The sequence below is a fragment of the Pteropus medius genome, unplaced genomic scaffold (assembly GCF_902729225.1).
Source record: "Pteropus medius unplaced genomic scaffold, Ma_sr-lr_union100, whole genome shotgun sequence".
NCBI classification, from domain to species: Eukaryota; Metazoa; Chordata; class Mammalia; order Chiroptera; family Pteropodidae; genus Pteropus; species Pteropus medius.
Window position 1 is genome coordinate 39,853,912 of NW_024340849.1, and position 17,617 is coordinate 39,871,528.

The following is a 17,617-nucleotide window of genomic DNA, read 5'->3' on the forward strand; positions in this document are numbered from 1 at the left end:
GCAGGATGAGCGAGGACACTAGAAAAGTAGGCTGTGTGCCTTCTCCTATCACTGTGAACTCCAGGGTTTGCGGACTCTGGAGTCTCACCGCAGACAAGATGATAAAGAGACAAGATCAAGTAAAGTCACAGATGATAATCCCAACAGGGTCCCCTCCCACCACTCCATTCACCTTCCCATGCTTCTCCAAAATGGATTATTCACCATTACAAGGACATGGTCCACATTTTTTTGCCTCCACATCTCTGCTCTTGTGATTCCCTTTCCTAAAAAACTCACTAAACTGTCGAAACGCTATTATTTCTCAGTCTAACATAAACACTTTCTCTTTCAAGTCAGCATCTCTGGTTTTCCCCCTCAAACAGTCTCTCTGACTTTTCTTAACTTGTTGAGCTTCATTCATTCAAAAAACATTTTTCAAGTACCTACTATGACCTTGGAATTATCCCACATACTGAGAGAACAGTCTTGACTCATTGGAAATAGTTTAATAGTTACAATAAATTGAATCTATTTGTATCTTCTCTCTTCCCAAACAGGATGTGCACCAGCTTACAATAAAAGACATACACTGTGTAACAGAATCTTAAAAGAAAGTTCAGGGCTAGAAGAGAGAAGAAATCAAATATACTAACCAGTAAATACATAGTTCAGCATGAAACGTAGCTCCTGGGGAGCCAGGGTAATAAAAGGGGGAACACAATAATCTTTCATCAATACTTTCTCTTATCAACAGAGAAGATGCATACCAGTTCCTCAGGGCAAATAAAGCATATCTCTCACCCTAAAGTAGTATATACTTTTTCTTCTAGGGTGTTACAGAAGTTTCAAATAACTACATTTCAATCTCAAAGCTCCTAAAAGACAGTCATGTCCATTATGCCACAGGATACAAACTGGTTCACTAAATTTCAAACTCCTTAAATGTAAATACTAAATTTATTAGGAACAATAAAGACAATAATACTATATTGGAAAGAAACTCAGCCTAGATCTCTTTTGGAATTAAACAAGCCAAAATAGTATGCAAGTATTTAAATGACTGTCATTCACAGTACAACAAAACACACATTACAAAGAGATGGAATGTAATGTTTGAGTAAAATAATAAAAGTATACTCATTTTTACATCCCCCTAGAGTGGATATTACCATTACTAGTAAACAATTCCCTCCCATTTAAACTGAGTCTGATGTGAGTTCAGCCAAAGGAAAACAGCTTGTTTTGCCTGATTAGAAGATGGAGCACTCAACGGGGCAATCTGGACCTAAAGGAACAGAATTGCGGATATTGCCATCCAGTTCTAATTTCTTTCAAGACCCTTGTTTAGTCCCACTATTTCAAATACGTTTTTATCTGAATGTTTCCCATCATGTCAATCTTAATCTAAAATCAAATTCATCACCTCTCTCCCCAAAACTCCAATTTCTGTTTTCCCTGTTTCTGTTAATGGCATCATTTTACTCCCAGGCAATTGGGCTTGAAAACAGGAAGTCTTCAGTCTTTCATTCTTTTCCTCTGACTCCGAATTCAATCAATAATCACATGTATCTTTTATTTTATTTTCTGAGTCTCTTTCTCCTTTATTGCCAATACTAATATTCAGGTCCATTTTACCCTGAGCCCATATTCATACAATAGCTAGATTCACCTTTCCGAAATACAGCATTGTCACATTACTGTTCAGAAACTTTCAATGGGCCTTTGTTGCTCAGTAATCATAGGCTACATTTCAGAGACTGGAATTTACCTACTCCATAACATGGTCTCAATCCAACAGCTTTATGCCCTATTGACTTTTTCTTTCTACTGCTTTCATACTGTTCTACCACTGTCCCTATATTCATGTTCAGTGTTCCTCAGTGCCAAACTGCTCTCCTTACCCTTTCCCTATTAATTCAAATTCAATTCTTCAAGGATTAGGTAGTCTCACCTCTTAAGCAAAGTTTCCTTAGACTTCTCTACCCTTCGCTTAACTCATAGTACTTAATGTAATCTATCTGGCTCATTCGACAATTATTTGTAAACAACTCTGATATTATTAATTCTTTCTTATGGAATTTTTCACATTTACACTGATGGTCTATATGTAAGATATATTTTTTCTTCCCAACTAAAATATAAATTCCTTATACTTCTTTTTTGTCTCATGGTGCTTAGTACCTAGTAAGCCCTTAAATATATTGTAAAATTTGAGAAGGGGAGCCTTGGAGGTCACCTACTGACAACTCCTGCCCAGTATGGGAATCCTTTTGGTATTCTTCATGGCCAATCTTGAGTGACACTTCTCAGTTTCATCACAAGACAGTGTGTTCCACTGCTGAAGAGCACTAGTCAACAGAAAGTTTTCATCAAACTCGAAAATATAGCTAAGTGAGTGAAAATGCAGTCAAACAGTATGTTCAGTATGCTTCCCTAGAGGCATGTACATGTCCAGAATATCTCAGGAAGGATATACGAGAAGCTGGAGTTATCGCTGGATGGGGAATTTGGGTGACTGGGAGACAGAGATGGAAGAAGAACTAATTTTCACTATTAGACTCTTTGGTATATTTAATAATTAAATAAGTAAAATATGTTTTAAGTTCTTCCTTGTTACATACTTAAAACTTCCTCTGTGAAACTTTTATCCTGATCTTATTTCTGATCTCTGGAGCTGACCAGCATTAATCAATTATGTTGACTGACATTTTAATGAACTGTTGCTAAGAATCATGTAAATGCGCATATTCAATTAAGGTTTATTAAACCCCTTAATTTTTCACATAGGCCTCCTATTCTGTTTTCATTCATATTATCGTAAGATACTTGTTGCCTAAGGCATTTTGCTGTTATCTTCTTTATTACATGAGCAGCTTTATGATGATCTTACCACATGCAGTGCCTTATTACCTAAAGACCTAAGATATGTTTAGCAGCTTTAAGAATATATTAACAGTTTTCAGAATTATGCATAACCCCTAAGTTTCAAAACAGTTTTGAGAAGAAAGGCCATTCTTAAATATTATGAAACATTTACAGGATGAAAAAAGATATTCTCATCATTATAAATAAGCACATATCTTGGGAATCAAATAACCTATATTCTAGTCTTGGCTCTTTACATATCTCTGGGCCCCCAATTTCATCTCCATCAATAACACAGGCACAGACAGGTATTAGACTATTTTTGAGAGCACTTCCCTTGTTTTCTGTTTATAACATCTTCACTCCAGCAGATGCTCAGTTATTACAGCACACATAGTTAGGATTTATAACTACTCACCTAATGAAAGCATCTCTCTTCTGGGGATATGGCAAAGATTCCTTAATGCTGGAATTATCACTGGCTCCAGGCATTCCCCTTGGCATTTATCAACAATGAACAACTTGATCAGAGATCTTTCAAAAGTCTGTTTGTATTTTCATATATGACCAATGTGCTCATTTGAACTAAAAGATACTGACATCATGAAACTTGTCATCCTTAAACCCTCTTGAGTTTGTAGAGGTATAGTGGAGACTTCAAGCAAAGAGGACTACCAGCTGTGGTGTGTACTATAATTGGTAATTGGCTCTAAATGTCCCATTAATAAAATTTAGCTCGATTGAATAAGCACTCCTTGAGTGTCTACTAGACACAAGGCAATGTGCCAGGAGATAAGGGAAAGCACTTTGCTCTTTTCCACTCAGCACAAAGAAGAAATATAAAAGTCCTGCTATGAGTGAAAGGGCTGCTTGAGATTAGGCTGTGCTCATCAAGCACCTGCTTGCCCTATCAATTCTATCACAATTAGCAGATTCTAATCTTGGAATTTCTTCCTGTCATTCATACCCTGTAGCTGCAGTTCTCAATAACATCAGAACCAACTGAATCCTGAGGCAAACCACACCCCCGCACCTCAAAGTTCGGGCTAGTGATGTGATCCTCCTATAATGCATTTCCATATCTGCATTTGAGATATGCTTTGTCCTATTGTGTCTCAGTTTCTCAGTATGTATACAGAGTCATGATTTCCACATTCAAGGTTTCACCAGTTATGCACTTCTGGGGTGGGATGAGGGGGTTGGTGTGGAGAAGAGGGGAGAGGTCATGTTCACGTTTTCAGACCCTGTAATATTCTGGCCTCCTAGCCAGAAAAAAATAATAAAGGCTTATCTTAAATCTGCTTTGCCATTTCTATTACTCCTCAAGGACAAAAAGCAGTAGTGGAAAATAATCCTGCAAATACCTTCCCTTATCACCTTTTATAACTGGAAGAGGTCATAACACAATCAAGCATATGCTAATTGCAGTTATTTCTTGTATCCACAGGTATCTACTGAGCTCCTACATCTATGCTGGTATCTGAAGAATCCAAAAGCAGTTTAGACATTGTTCCTACTCTCTGGAACCTCATGATTGAGTGGGGAGGTGGGGTTTAACCAAAACCCAATTGAGAACAGCTAAGTCTGATACTAACAGCAAAAGAAGAAATCAACTATACAAACTTGGAACCACAGAAAAACCTAGGGGGTGGGCAATCAAACTTAATCTTGCCCCATAAGCAGAAATCTTCTAACATCCTTATAAGGGTCATTAAGCTTCTGACTTAACGTGGAACTCACATTTCACAAAGCAGCCTTGTTAATTTTTTAATGTCTCTTATTGCTAAAACATTTTATCCTATGTTGAACAAAAACTCTCACCTGTTTATTACTCCATACATCAGTGATTTTTAAAACTTTGTTTTTTAAGCAGTGCAACACGTCTTTAAAAGAAATACTAGGCATAAACCAATATATAATGGTTTTTGTTATAAGTGGAACTCCACTGTTGGGAGCTGTAGGGGGCCTTCAGCAAATCCACTGGTGCCCCTTCTTCCCCACCCCCTAGCAGCCCGGGGCACACCACACAATGCCTGCAGATCTGCAGAGTAACATTTGAAAACCACTGCTAAAGATATATTAAAAGTTTTAAGAACTTTAAGGTAATTAGAGTAAATCTAATTCCAGTTACAAATCTCAGCCCTTGAAGACAACTATTTTATCTTAATCTTCTTGGATTAAATTTGCCCCTTTCAAATTGTCTATTTCCTTTGTGTTATTTCCCCCCATATTTCCCCCATCCTGATCATTGTCCTCCTAAAAATGTAGAAACCATATCTAAACACAGTTCTTTAGATACTGTGATCAGCTAAGGATACTATCTCATTCTCTGAACAGCAACAGAAGTTGAAGAGGGCTTAGTAAATAAAGAAGAACATGAGCTGGACCTTGAGAAATGTAGAACTTAGGTGGACAGAAGAGAAGATAAAATTCCAAGCTGGGCGGCCAGCATGAGAAGGATACAGAAATTAAAATGAGGGCCTCCTGACACTTTGAACACTTGTCTTCCAGATCTGATTCTTTTCCATTCAGCCAGCTGCCTACTCTCTTATATTTCTTAGAATAAAATTAGGCTAGATCTTATATTCATGAATATAGACTTCTATTGTCTTGATACCAAATAAGGAACATGATCTGATCAGTACTAAAACTAGATCATTTCAATATTATAGTTATTGCCACAGGGGAAAGAGTACTTGATGATGATGTCCGATAAGTCCGCGGGAAAAAACTATGTCTTCTTATAATGAGTCGATACCTTGACAAGAAGATTCATAAAGGTTATAATAACTATTGAGGAGCATCCCTGGGGAGTTCTCAAATCTGAAGCATACCCAAAGAACACTGTGCCTGTAAAAAAATTAACTTTTATCATTTATCAAACCACAGGTAATATGTGCCCCAATGGTCTCCTGGCTATAAAAACAACAGCATTTTCAGGTATATGGGTGCTAATCCGCTAAGATAAAACATCCTGTGAAACAAATATTAACAGACCGATTTGGGGGGTGAATATGTTCATCGAAGTCTATTATCTTGTGTTACTTAATTTTCCAATATACAGATAAGAATTCAAGCACATTGGTGTTTCATATAACATGTTTAATCATTCAAGGAGGAAGATCTTAAAAACAGGATATTTCACAATATATCTTTTCCCTATAAAATGTATTTGTTAGTGATTATATGAATATTTACTATTTTATATTGCAAAAAAATGGGATCTTTACACGGCACTCATAAACCTGAGGAAATTAATCTTGTTCTCAATTTTAATCTGTTATGAATCTACAGAGTTTTAGGGTGTTGAGGAAAAAAAACTGATTTACTAGCATTCAGGGTAATTGATTCAGACATTTTATTTCCATTATTTTCTCTTTTCCTTCATCTCAAAAGAAGATAATCTGAATTGCTCTAATCTGAAAAACAACAATAAGTGTAGCAAATACTTGACAATGAAGATGGAAAGCTTCTAAAAATGTTACCTTAGTAACGGCAAGAATGTGGAAGAATAAGAATACACTGTCAGGACATCATTTCAGATTCCACAGATTTGAGGCCTAAATACAGTCAGCTTTCATTAGCTTTTTGTTTTTCCCAGCAGGTCCTTGGACTTTGAAACAAAACCTGAATGACAGCTATGAGCAATTCCAGCCTGGCTCCTGATTAGCTATGCCAAACAAAACAACTCTCTGCAGTGTAAACTTTCCAGGCATCTGCAACCAAGCCTCTGTAGAAACTATAATTCCTCAGTGAGATTTGAAGGAGAGTCAGAGGTTGGGGGGTAAAGGGTGAACAAGTGGGGGGAGGGGGACAAAAGAATAAGACCTTCCCCTCTACCTCAAACTAGTTCCTTGAACTAGTTAAAGCCAGGGGAAAAGTAAAATGGAACTTGTCTTGGTGGTGATGTTGTCATTGCAGCTTTTTAACTCTGTCTATTCTATAGATTAACTAACCAGTTCTCTAAATCTAAATATTCGATTCCAATTAACATTCATACATCCTCGTGCTCCAAATCACCCATGCATTTAAACCAAACAAGCAATTCTGAGGCCCGATTACCATCAAATAGAGCAACTAGTCGATTAAAGAGATCTGAACAAGGGGGAGAAACATATATGAATACACAGTGCCCCATAAAAATGCAAACTAAGATTTTGTGCCATTTGTTGTCATTCACTTTCACTGCATACAGACCTAAAATTAATTACATCAAATGACAGTGCACTGTGCTGTGTGGTCCCATCTGCTACATAATTAGATCCTTGTGGAACTAGTAAGAAGCTTTTTCCTTATGATTGGTCCCCTTGATTCTACCTAAAAAACATTCCTTTATCTACACAAAAGAATTACAGATTAGATATCAAAGCAGCCACTTTGATCTGATGTTTGATTTCAAAGTTATAAGTGGTTTCAGAAAAAGTTGTCAAGAAAAATTGCTATTGGAGTGCTACATGGCAATTCAGCTATAAAGAGATGAGTTAAACTAAAAGGTTAACTTAAACACTGCCACTGATCCTCCTAAAACTTCAGAAGTAAAAATGGTTATTTTTATATTTTTTGGACACACAGTAAGATGGCAGCATTGAAATTTCCTCATCTTCCAGGAAAGTGACATTTAATCACACTCTTTACCTCTTCTGAGATAATCTACAAAAACTGATGGTTGGCTTAATTAGAATGGTGGGCAACAAAGGTCCCCCTGTTTCTGGTCAATAACCATTTTTTTTAACAGTTTGATGATGATTATGTACCATTTAAAATAAGGAAAATAGCTCTAACACCCTAAGATGTAATTTGCAGATATATGGCAACATATGTTATAGAAAACTTACCATTTACACAACTACATCATAAAAGCCTAGCTTACATTCAGGACAACATTAAATTTAAATTACCAAAGGTCTGAGTGGAAAATTCAAATTCAGACAGAGGAGTCTATATGAAGATTCATCAAAAATCACAATCAGAAAGATATTAATTTTGGAAACTAGGGACAAGGAAAATTTCCATGTTTGAGACAGGTAATATCAAACCAGAAAGCTACATTCCTCATTATTTTATTTGACTTGTCTGCAATCTTATCATTCTATTAAACTGTAAAAAACCTTAAGAATATTTCTATAACAGATGAAGATAAGGATAGTGATGTTTGGAACAGCAGAAAACCCCTCATTATGAGTCTATGCTTGAAATCCCAAACCAAACCTGCTGATTCAGCACAAAGTCATCTTCAGAGTTCTTATCTGTAAATGGAACAATCCATTGTCTGGCTGAAACAAAGGGCAGTGCAAAGGAAATCAGCCAAATCTGGGCCAGATGGTCACTGATTCAAATTTCATTCTCCCCACCCCCCATCCTCCCTGGCACTACAAAAATGGATTCAGACAGCATTTTCAGTTACCAGGTAATAACCCTGAGTGGAAGGTATAAACCTTTTACAGTTACTTTTACCATCCCCCACCTCAGCATCAACACCAACTGATTTACTGAAACAGAATGTCATAAAAGTTAAAATGAGGAAGTTGCTATACAGCAGTAATTAAACGGAAAAATACATCTAAAAACCCAATGTTTATTTCTTAGGCATGACATGGAGTTCTACCAGGTGGAATGATTAAAAATATTCATATTAATCTGTTCTCATCTATTGTTTTTCCTCAAACTATGACACAAAATGGAAATGAACACAGGGAAAACTGATCTACCACACTCATTTTCTACAGGTTGACTGTGCCATCACCTTGTAAAGAGTCTTGAGGTTTTTAACACAGAGACACTTTTTACCAATGACAAGCTACCAACAAAAGAAATCACTGATTTTGATTATAAACCACAGTGTCTGACCTCATATTACAGAATCTGTAAATAAGGATAGTGCTGAAAATACACATTGTCATACCTATATGGGGGACTATAAAACTCAGTTTTAAATTCTAAACAGCAACTATAAATTAAAGCAAAACATACAGAATTATGTCTTAAAATCTGCAAGCACTCTATGGAAACATACATATTAAAGAATGGCATAAAACAATTTCAGGATCTCTCAATAAATTTACTCAGGAAACACTATTTTTCCTAACTGTATAAAAGAGAGATATTTAGATTAAACAAAGGTCTTTTCTTTGAAGAGAACTCTTGACTTTATAGCAGTTGCTTGGGAAATATTTACACTTATGTGATCTAAGTAAATTTTATCAAACAATAAATAGCAATTCCTTTAATAAAGTTTATAATTCTTTTAATAATTACTTTGGAAATGTCAATGCAAGAGTACATTTTATTGGCATGCTACAGTGCCACTTTTTCAAAATTTACATATAGAAAGGTTAGGGTAGATCAAAGAGATTTTTGTCTATTTGTTTGTTTATTTTACACAAGATAATTACAGGCTGGTAATTCAATGGCTAAAGACAAAAATGACTTCAAAATATGCAATCAACAGCAACCACACAAATGGCCTGTTTTATTGTAGGGAAGCAGAAAAAGCTGCTAAAGACAATACAAGGTAATCTCCCTTAAGAGAACATTTGTGGTAGCTTACAGTAACAATGCCAACGAGTAAGTATAAAATGAAGCCAAATTACAGAGCTTCAAATCTTGACCTTTTGTCTAAAAGGGGATAGCAGCAAGTGGAAACTTTTTCAAAAAACCTGTCCTCAGAAATTGTTCGTGGAAGCTGATTTACAGTTACAATATCAGAGTAAGTTTTAAGCACTGGTTAAAAATATAGTCTAAGTATGTACCCAGTATATAGATATGTGCAATACATATGTCAGTGTGCTTCTGCTAACTTCAACAGGTTTTTTTTTTAACATCTCAGATTTAATTATTGGAAATATGTTTCTACAATCTCATTTCTGCTACTGTTTTCCTTTACATGGTAAAGGAAATTAAACGGAAAATAAAACTCAGGCATCATACAAAATACAACTCAGGCATCATACTGAAAATTGTTGCACTGTTGTTATAGCATATAAATTTTTTTAAATATAAATATATCTCAGAAAAACTGCTAATGTGAAAAAATCAATAATCCATTAAGAACCTTTTAAATAAGGTAGTTGAGTACTGGCTGTTTAGCAAGTTTTTTTTTTTTTTCATTAAAAAAATAAGGTTTGTAAAATAGGATTTTATTTCAGTGTTCAGGAAAAAGAAATAACTATTCATATTAAAATTCTCTACCTTTTGAGCTCATCTTTAGAGTCCCTAAGATAAATTTACATTTAAATGAAACACACACAAAGGCAGCTGGACTATCATAACCATCCCACACACATTAGTGTTTTCAGAGATTTAAATCTCTATTTCTTAGGAGAGAAAATTGTGACTACATAACTATTTTTAATCAGTTTTATTTACTGCAATAAGGATTGTGCTAATGCTTTAATGTAATATGAGTTAAGGGGAAAATATCTCTAAAAAGATCAAAACAGAATTCTACTAACAAAAGTCAACTCAGAACAGACTTCTCATACACATAATTCTCTTTAAAAAACAGCTTTTAAATAAAAAATAAACTCAACAAAAATAAATGACTACATAAATGTAATGAGTTATAATTTAGCAGACTAAATTATGATCTTATTCTTTAATAAGCCCTAATGTAAAGGAGTAACAGAGTTTAAAACTAAAATATTATTATATAGGTACTGAGTTCTAGTTATCCTTTAAGTCTTTTTTCTTTCTTTTCCTTAACGTGCATCTTCCTGTCTCTGGTGGTTCATGAATCAGGCAAAAAATTTAATTCCATTCAATTTTTTTAAAAAAAAATAGTAAAAAGACAACATATTTATGATAAATATGGCACTGAATCTATTAGTTTTATTACTGTACGTAATAAGAAACATCAAGGACCAAATTGGAGTGTGCATAGCTTTCACTGATGAAAAACTGATGAGAATCCAAATGTCTACAAACTGCATTTATAAGAAAATGCTTTAAAAAAATGCTTTACACTCTATGCTTTAAATATTTATTATTTCTCAACATAATCTATATTCACTAGTAAAATAGTAATGTATTAAGTAATTTCATATGACTATAAATGTGCTTTAAACGAACCGAAGATCAAAATAAGCTTTCACTCATTTTGTCTAAATGATATTTTCTCATACTTTAAATTTACTACACAAAGAATAGCTTAAAAGTTTACTTACTAAAATTAGTTTCTGCTCTAAGACAAAAAAAAGTGGGAGAATTTACGTTGAATTGTGATCAAATTTATACGCCCCTCTCAAAATATACGTGCCACAGTTTTGGTTTTATTTATAGATACTTCAATGTACATGAAGTGTCACTAATCAACTTAAGGCTCATAACATAATTTCCTTAACATTATATGTACTGTTTCAAATTTTACATTCAATGCTTCATGAACAAAGTTAAAAACATTTTCTAGTTTAAAAAATGAAATGGACATTAAATCTCCATTAGATATTGGTTCAATTGAATTCTTTTATAATTTTGGTATTTGGTAACAGAACAAATGACTCCTATACATGTTATTTGTATTAATCTTTTACCACATTTAATAATGATTTGAGGAACACAGTTTAAATAAAATTAGATCTAAAGCTACAATCACGAGCCACGAAACTGTGTTTTAACTAGATCATAGACTTTACCAAGGTCAGAGATAGTTATTTTCCTTTGTTTTTCTCCACGGCACCATTCCAATTTTAGGTACTTGATAAAAACTTATTAAGTTGACTTTTATTGTTAATTTTCCACCCAGTGGAGAACTCTATTATCCCCACTGGATATAAACTTCTGGCTCAGTAGGAAAATTATGAAAAGAAAAATGTCTAAGGAAGAAGAAAGTGTTTTTGATGCAGTAATTACTTTTTATCTGAATGAAAACTGAGATGAGGTTGATATTATAATTGCTGTGATCAATTATTACATCAAAGCCTTAAAAAAAATCAGTACAAGTTAAACACAAACTTTAAGATAGAATTATGGTATCTGTTTGTAATACATGAACTTTAGCTTCCCTGTGTAAACACTCTACAGATGTCTGGTAATCTCTCATGTAACAGTATCTACAGTAAGCCCACAATGTTTTGATTTTGAAAGTCTTATCAATTTAAATCTAATGAATGAAACGAATTGTAACATTTATATAGTACAAGAAATTTGTCACATTTTTCAGAACACTTTTTCCAAATTACCATTTCTATGATTCTAATCCACTATGTAGTATTATCCTGGAAATATTTGGCTTTCAATTATTTTTTATTAAATAAGATATTAGCAAATTTAAATCCCATATTATCTAAATTATGGAAATAAATTTGTATGTAAGTAAATCTAATGATAACCTTAACATGCATGAAGAATTACATGACATTATCATTTTGTAAAACTCAAAAAGAAGAGAAAATAAAATGTATTCCCTTTCATCTCTGCCACAGAATCGTTTTTGGATTTATTTTTTCTTGTTAGTATTCTTTATCAAAAGCTACTGACCTAGCTTCTGAAGAGTCTGGGCCTCATCTTACATCATTTCCAGTAGAGGTGATAACCTTATGTTGTTCCATCTACCCTCCCTTCTCTCGGCTCCCTTGCAGTCAGTGGCTTAGATCTGAAAGAAGTTTGGCCCGGGTTAAGGATGGATTCCACAGGCATGGAAGAAAGCTAATAGGTCCCCACAGAGGTCATTCTTTCAAATATTGAAAAGTATTTATTGAAGGGCAACTATGTGCTCGTTCTAGGTGTGGAGATATATTGAAAAAAAAAGACAAAGCACTTCCAGTCATGGAGATTTCATTCAAGTTTGGTGCGTAAATCCAAGACTTGAGCCCTATTATATCCCTTACTAACCAAATATAGCCTTGGTACAGTTAGTTTCCCAAGAACAAGGTACTAAATGATCCCCTGATACTCTGAAAGAATTTATATTCCCCTCAGTGCCTATCTACACCACGTACAACGAGAGTAGCAACATTTGCCACAGTGGTTTTTCTAGATAATATAAAAAATAAGATACAATTCCTGACATTCAGATCTTGCAATCTAGTTCAGTCACAAGACATTTACCCAAGAGTATGACACAGAGGAAAGAACAAAGGCTTCGGACTCAGCCAGCCCCTATGTTTGAACTCTAACTTTTCACTTACTACCTATGGGTTCTTATGAAATTTACTGAAACTTTTCTGAGCCTTAGTTTTCTTAGCTGTAAAAATGAGAATTATAATGCCTACTTTACAAAGCTGTTGTGAGAATTAGAAATGAGTATGTGTACAATGCCTAAAGTAGCATACATTAACTTTTATTAAGTTACTGTATTAAATTATTCTTGCTATAAAATAATTAAATAGCAGGAAAGAACAAAGCAGAGAAGCGTATATGAGTCATAAAGACCTTTATGGATTTTTCTTTTTTTATTAAAGGCTAAGTTTTGTGCATACACGCAGTCTGACATAAATATCCTCTCTCTCTCTGAAATTCCAGATATGCAACTTTGCCATGTATTATTACACTGTTCCATCATTGTTTTGCTCTGGAGGCAGAAGTTGAGATAAGGCATACCACTGACTCAGGAGTCTTTATGATGGCAAAAAACCTCAAGCATTTAGAATATCTGAAATACCATAACCCAGACACTACACTTCCAGCCTCCAAGAGAGCTTCAGTAGTTTGGTAGATGGTCTGTTTAATACCTACCAATATTAAACAATTCCTTATTCATATTTTGACCAAGAATACTATGAAAATATCACACCTAATATGATTGTTCCACTTATACAAACAAAGGAATAAAAGGTGATTTTTACATGGCCTAACTTTTCTAGGGAAAAAAAAGAAACATGATAATATTAGTTGAGAGGCAAAAAGTTTAATTCTAATTGCTATTCTCTAATGGAGTCTGAAAGCTGTTATTCAGCAAGTCTGATGAGGAAAAAGAACTAACATTTCCTGAGGGTCTATTTTGTACTAGATGTATTCTTGGTACATTGATCCATTATTTCAGAAATGTGGCTATTCTAAAATCAAATTATTAATCAACTGTCTTGGAGTCAAAAATACATCAAGAGTCTCAGAGGAAAATAGTTATTTGTTCAATATTTTATTTCTCAAAAAATAAATTAGACTGATTTTGTATAAGGTAATCAGCCTAACAGAGAACGTAGATGTTTTCATATCAATCCACAGAATGATACAATCTGCAAAATGACGCAAAAGAGAATATAAGAGAAACATTTCTTACATTAGTCCTAAGTGAGAGGCTGCTGCTCATACTACCATTACTAACTAGTAACATAACTACTACTATTACTAGAAAATTATTAGTCTATCTTGATCCTTCACTAAGCTCCAACTTGTGAAGATTTAGGTCTAGCCATGCTCTACTATGCTAAAACCTTAACCTCCTGCTACAACAATTCTCAGGTGATTATTAAATAATCTAAAGTAGGTATAACAGCTACCTGGAGGTAAATCTTTATTCATGTGGCAAGTTCGGTTGCAACAAGGGGTTTCTCTATCAGCTATAGTGCCAGAGGTTTGATTAGTTTATGTTCCACAAGACAATCAAATCGAGAGATCAGAGCACTTTTAAAATAGATATATTTTTTAAATGCTGCAAATCTAAACTTTATAGGGAACATCTTCATATACTATTTGTTAAAAATCTCACCAGAATTTTCAGGTTTGTTTTCAAGAAATGAAATTAAGAAAGAATATTATGGAAATACTTTGTCATCCATTATCCATGCCCAATTTTGCAGACAGTATTTTGATTTTTAAAAGAATTGCCAACTAAATAGACTGCAGACTGTCAAATTCTATTGAATATAATTAATCAGTCAGTACTTTGTATTTACTATGTACCCAGCATTCTATTAGACATTTTGGAAAATGCTGACTATAAAATGCCATAATACTTTCTTTCAAGGGTCTTACACTCTAATATTCAGGGGAAAAAATGCTTTCTGAAATAATTAGAGAATATAAATGCCTATAATGAAATTCTACAAATATGATACATAAACTATGAATGCTATATAAGTGTAGGGTGGGAGGAAATTAATGAAAAACTCCAGTATTTAGTATATTTCTATAAAGGAAATAAACTAAACTAGACCTTGAAGTAGTGGTTCTTCAACTTTATTGGGCATGAAAGTGGCCTGGGGCTTACTCCTAGGGCTCAAAATCTGCATTTGAACAGTATTTCCAGCTGATTCTAATGTAGGAGGGCCATAGTTTGGCGAACATTGTGGTAAATAATAGTATAATTTGCAAGGAGTTCTAGAGCAGTACTGTCCAACAAAACTTTCTGCAATGGTGAAAATATTCTATGTTTGCACAATACTAGACACATGTGGCCATTAAGTTCTCGAAATGCAATTAGTACACCTCAGGAACTGAATTTTTAATTTTATTTAATTTTAATTAATTTCTATTTAAATAGCCACAGCCAGCTCTAGAGAATAGAAAGAGATTTTGAAGAGACACATGAGCCAAGCCATACATGGAAATGCACACGAGCAGGATTTATAGACAGGAGAGACAACTGATTGGCTTGTCTAGAAAAGAGGTTTTGTATTAGATTATCATCAGGTCAGATTATGAAGAGCCCTGAAGGGAAGTGAGGAAACTGGATTTCATGGCACACATTGCTGGTTGTTGCCTAATCAAGCCATTTTCTTCTCTTCTTCAATATTAACAACCCCAGAGCTTTTGCATGCTCACCTCAGAAAGTGGACTTTGATTTTTCTCCACCACTCATGGTATTTCCATTTTCCTTGTCAGAGACTGGCTTACACCATGTGGTAAATTCTGGCCAATGAGATTTGGGACATCCACATATGTCGGTAACCTCTTTAAAAAGTGTTTAGCCTAAATAAAAAGAACTTTTCTGACTCTAGTTAAAGCTGTATGAGGCGTGAGAGTGCTGCTGACATGCTGGGATAATGAAGAGACAAGACAGATGAAAGACAAATGCCAACAAACTAAGGATGGTAGAGAAAGACCAAAAGAACTTGGGTCCTTGATAACATCATCAAGCATTTAAATTAACCTAGGAATTGTCCTGCCCCTTTCCTCCTCAGACATTTTGAGGATGTAAGGAATTCATTAGTTTAACATCTTCAGTTTTTGGTTCTGTTCCATGCAACTGACAGCATTAGACCAGGATACTAACATTTAGAGCAACAACTTCTAGGAATGTTAAAGTAGCCATCGAAGGCATTTGATTAAAGTTGGAGACTGACTGAAACAATGCTCAAGGCTTAAATGCAATACGTATAAAAAACAGGTCAGAAGAAAGGAAAGGTAGTGTTAAGCAGACCAGTTTCCTTAAAAGGCCTAAAAGTCAAAACTTCCAAAAGATTTTGGGAAAATTAGAGCAATATTACTAGTATGTGAAACCATTAATGCATGTAGATAAATACTTGAAGCATTAATTGAGGAAAAAGCTCATTTTGTAAGGGTAGTAGGATTGTAAATGATGTTTCTCCTCTGATTTTTTATACTGTTCTCATGTTATTATGTCTACTTAAAGTCTAAACAAATTACAGAATGTAGTTTCCCTAAATCTTGTATATGCAATACTTTTTTGAAAATAGAAAAATTATCAAAATATGATTTCTCTATATTAGCTGCAAGTAAAGGTGTTTAGAAGACACTGACGAACATGATAAACCAGAAAGCATGAAAGACGAGCCAGGTGACCTTGGGAAGTCAAGTAAACCCTGTGGCAGTGCATTGTTTTCCTCTCAGGGTAGATGATCTACAGCTCTAAAATGTAAGTCTGTTTTCAAATGGAAGCAAACCCTATTGAATAAAAAAAAAGTCATACAACTGATATCGAAATTTTCTAATCTCTGTTCTCACCCTTTGTCATATAAGCTGAGTCTAAACAGGAATAAGTCGACGTCCTTGAAATTCTCTGAGCAAACCGGAAACCCTGGAAATAATTATGTTTTGTAACTTTAATATAACTTTCAAAAAACGGTCTCTGCATAGAGAATAAACACACTAGTTCTTAAAATTTTAATGCATAGAAGTTCTACATTAATATCAAGTAGGTGTCAAGTGATCGTTTATTATTTCTAACTTGCCTTTTCAAACAACTAATAAAGCTAAGCATTTTTCATACTTATTGACCATTTGGAATTGTGCTTCTGTGAATGACCTAGTGATATTCTTTATAAAATATTTAAAAATTGTTTTATAAAATATTTTATATCATTTTGTTAGGAGTTCCTTATACACCAGAAATGATAATCTTTTATCTGCATATGTAGAGATTTTTTCCAATCTATCATTTGTCTATGGTATTTGTTTATGGTTCTTTTTTGATTTACAAAAATGTTTTTAAATTACATAATCTGTCTTTTAATATATAGCTGTTTTCTTGGTTAGTTAAAATAAATGCCCTTCAATAAAGTAATAGTTATTTAACTGTGGAATATGTATACTACAGACTATCATGTAGTCATTAAAAAGGATAAATAAGAGCTATACAAGTTGACATAGTTATATCCCTTGTACTTATTATTACATGAAAAACAAAAAAAATCATATATATGATAGTATGCATACATATAAGAAGCTGGAAATATACAAAATATATATAAGGCTACCTGAACTTGGGGGAAAAAGTTGTAACAAAATAAACAGCAGATTGACCACACTGTTGGGGTGAAATGGGAGGATAAAGAGAAAATTTAGGCTCCCTAAATTGTTTAAAAGACATGACCACAGTTTTTAAAAATAAAACATATGATCCCATTAGGTAAAATTATAGTGTTAGTAAATA

At 34.0% G+C, this 17,617-nt stretch overlaps 1 protein-coding gene across 5 annotated transcripts in view; it reads right to left on the bottom strand.

The window, feature by feature from the left end:
• GREB1L (GREB1 like retinoic acid receptor coactivator) overlaps positions 1 to 17,617 on the bottom strand; it is a 224,638-nt gene that overhangs the window by 198,911 nt on the left and 8,110 nt on the right. The window lies entirely within an intron of this gene.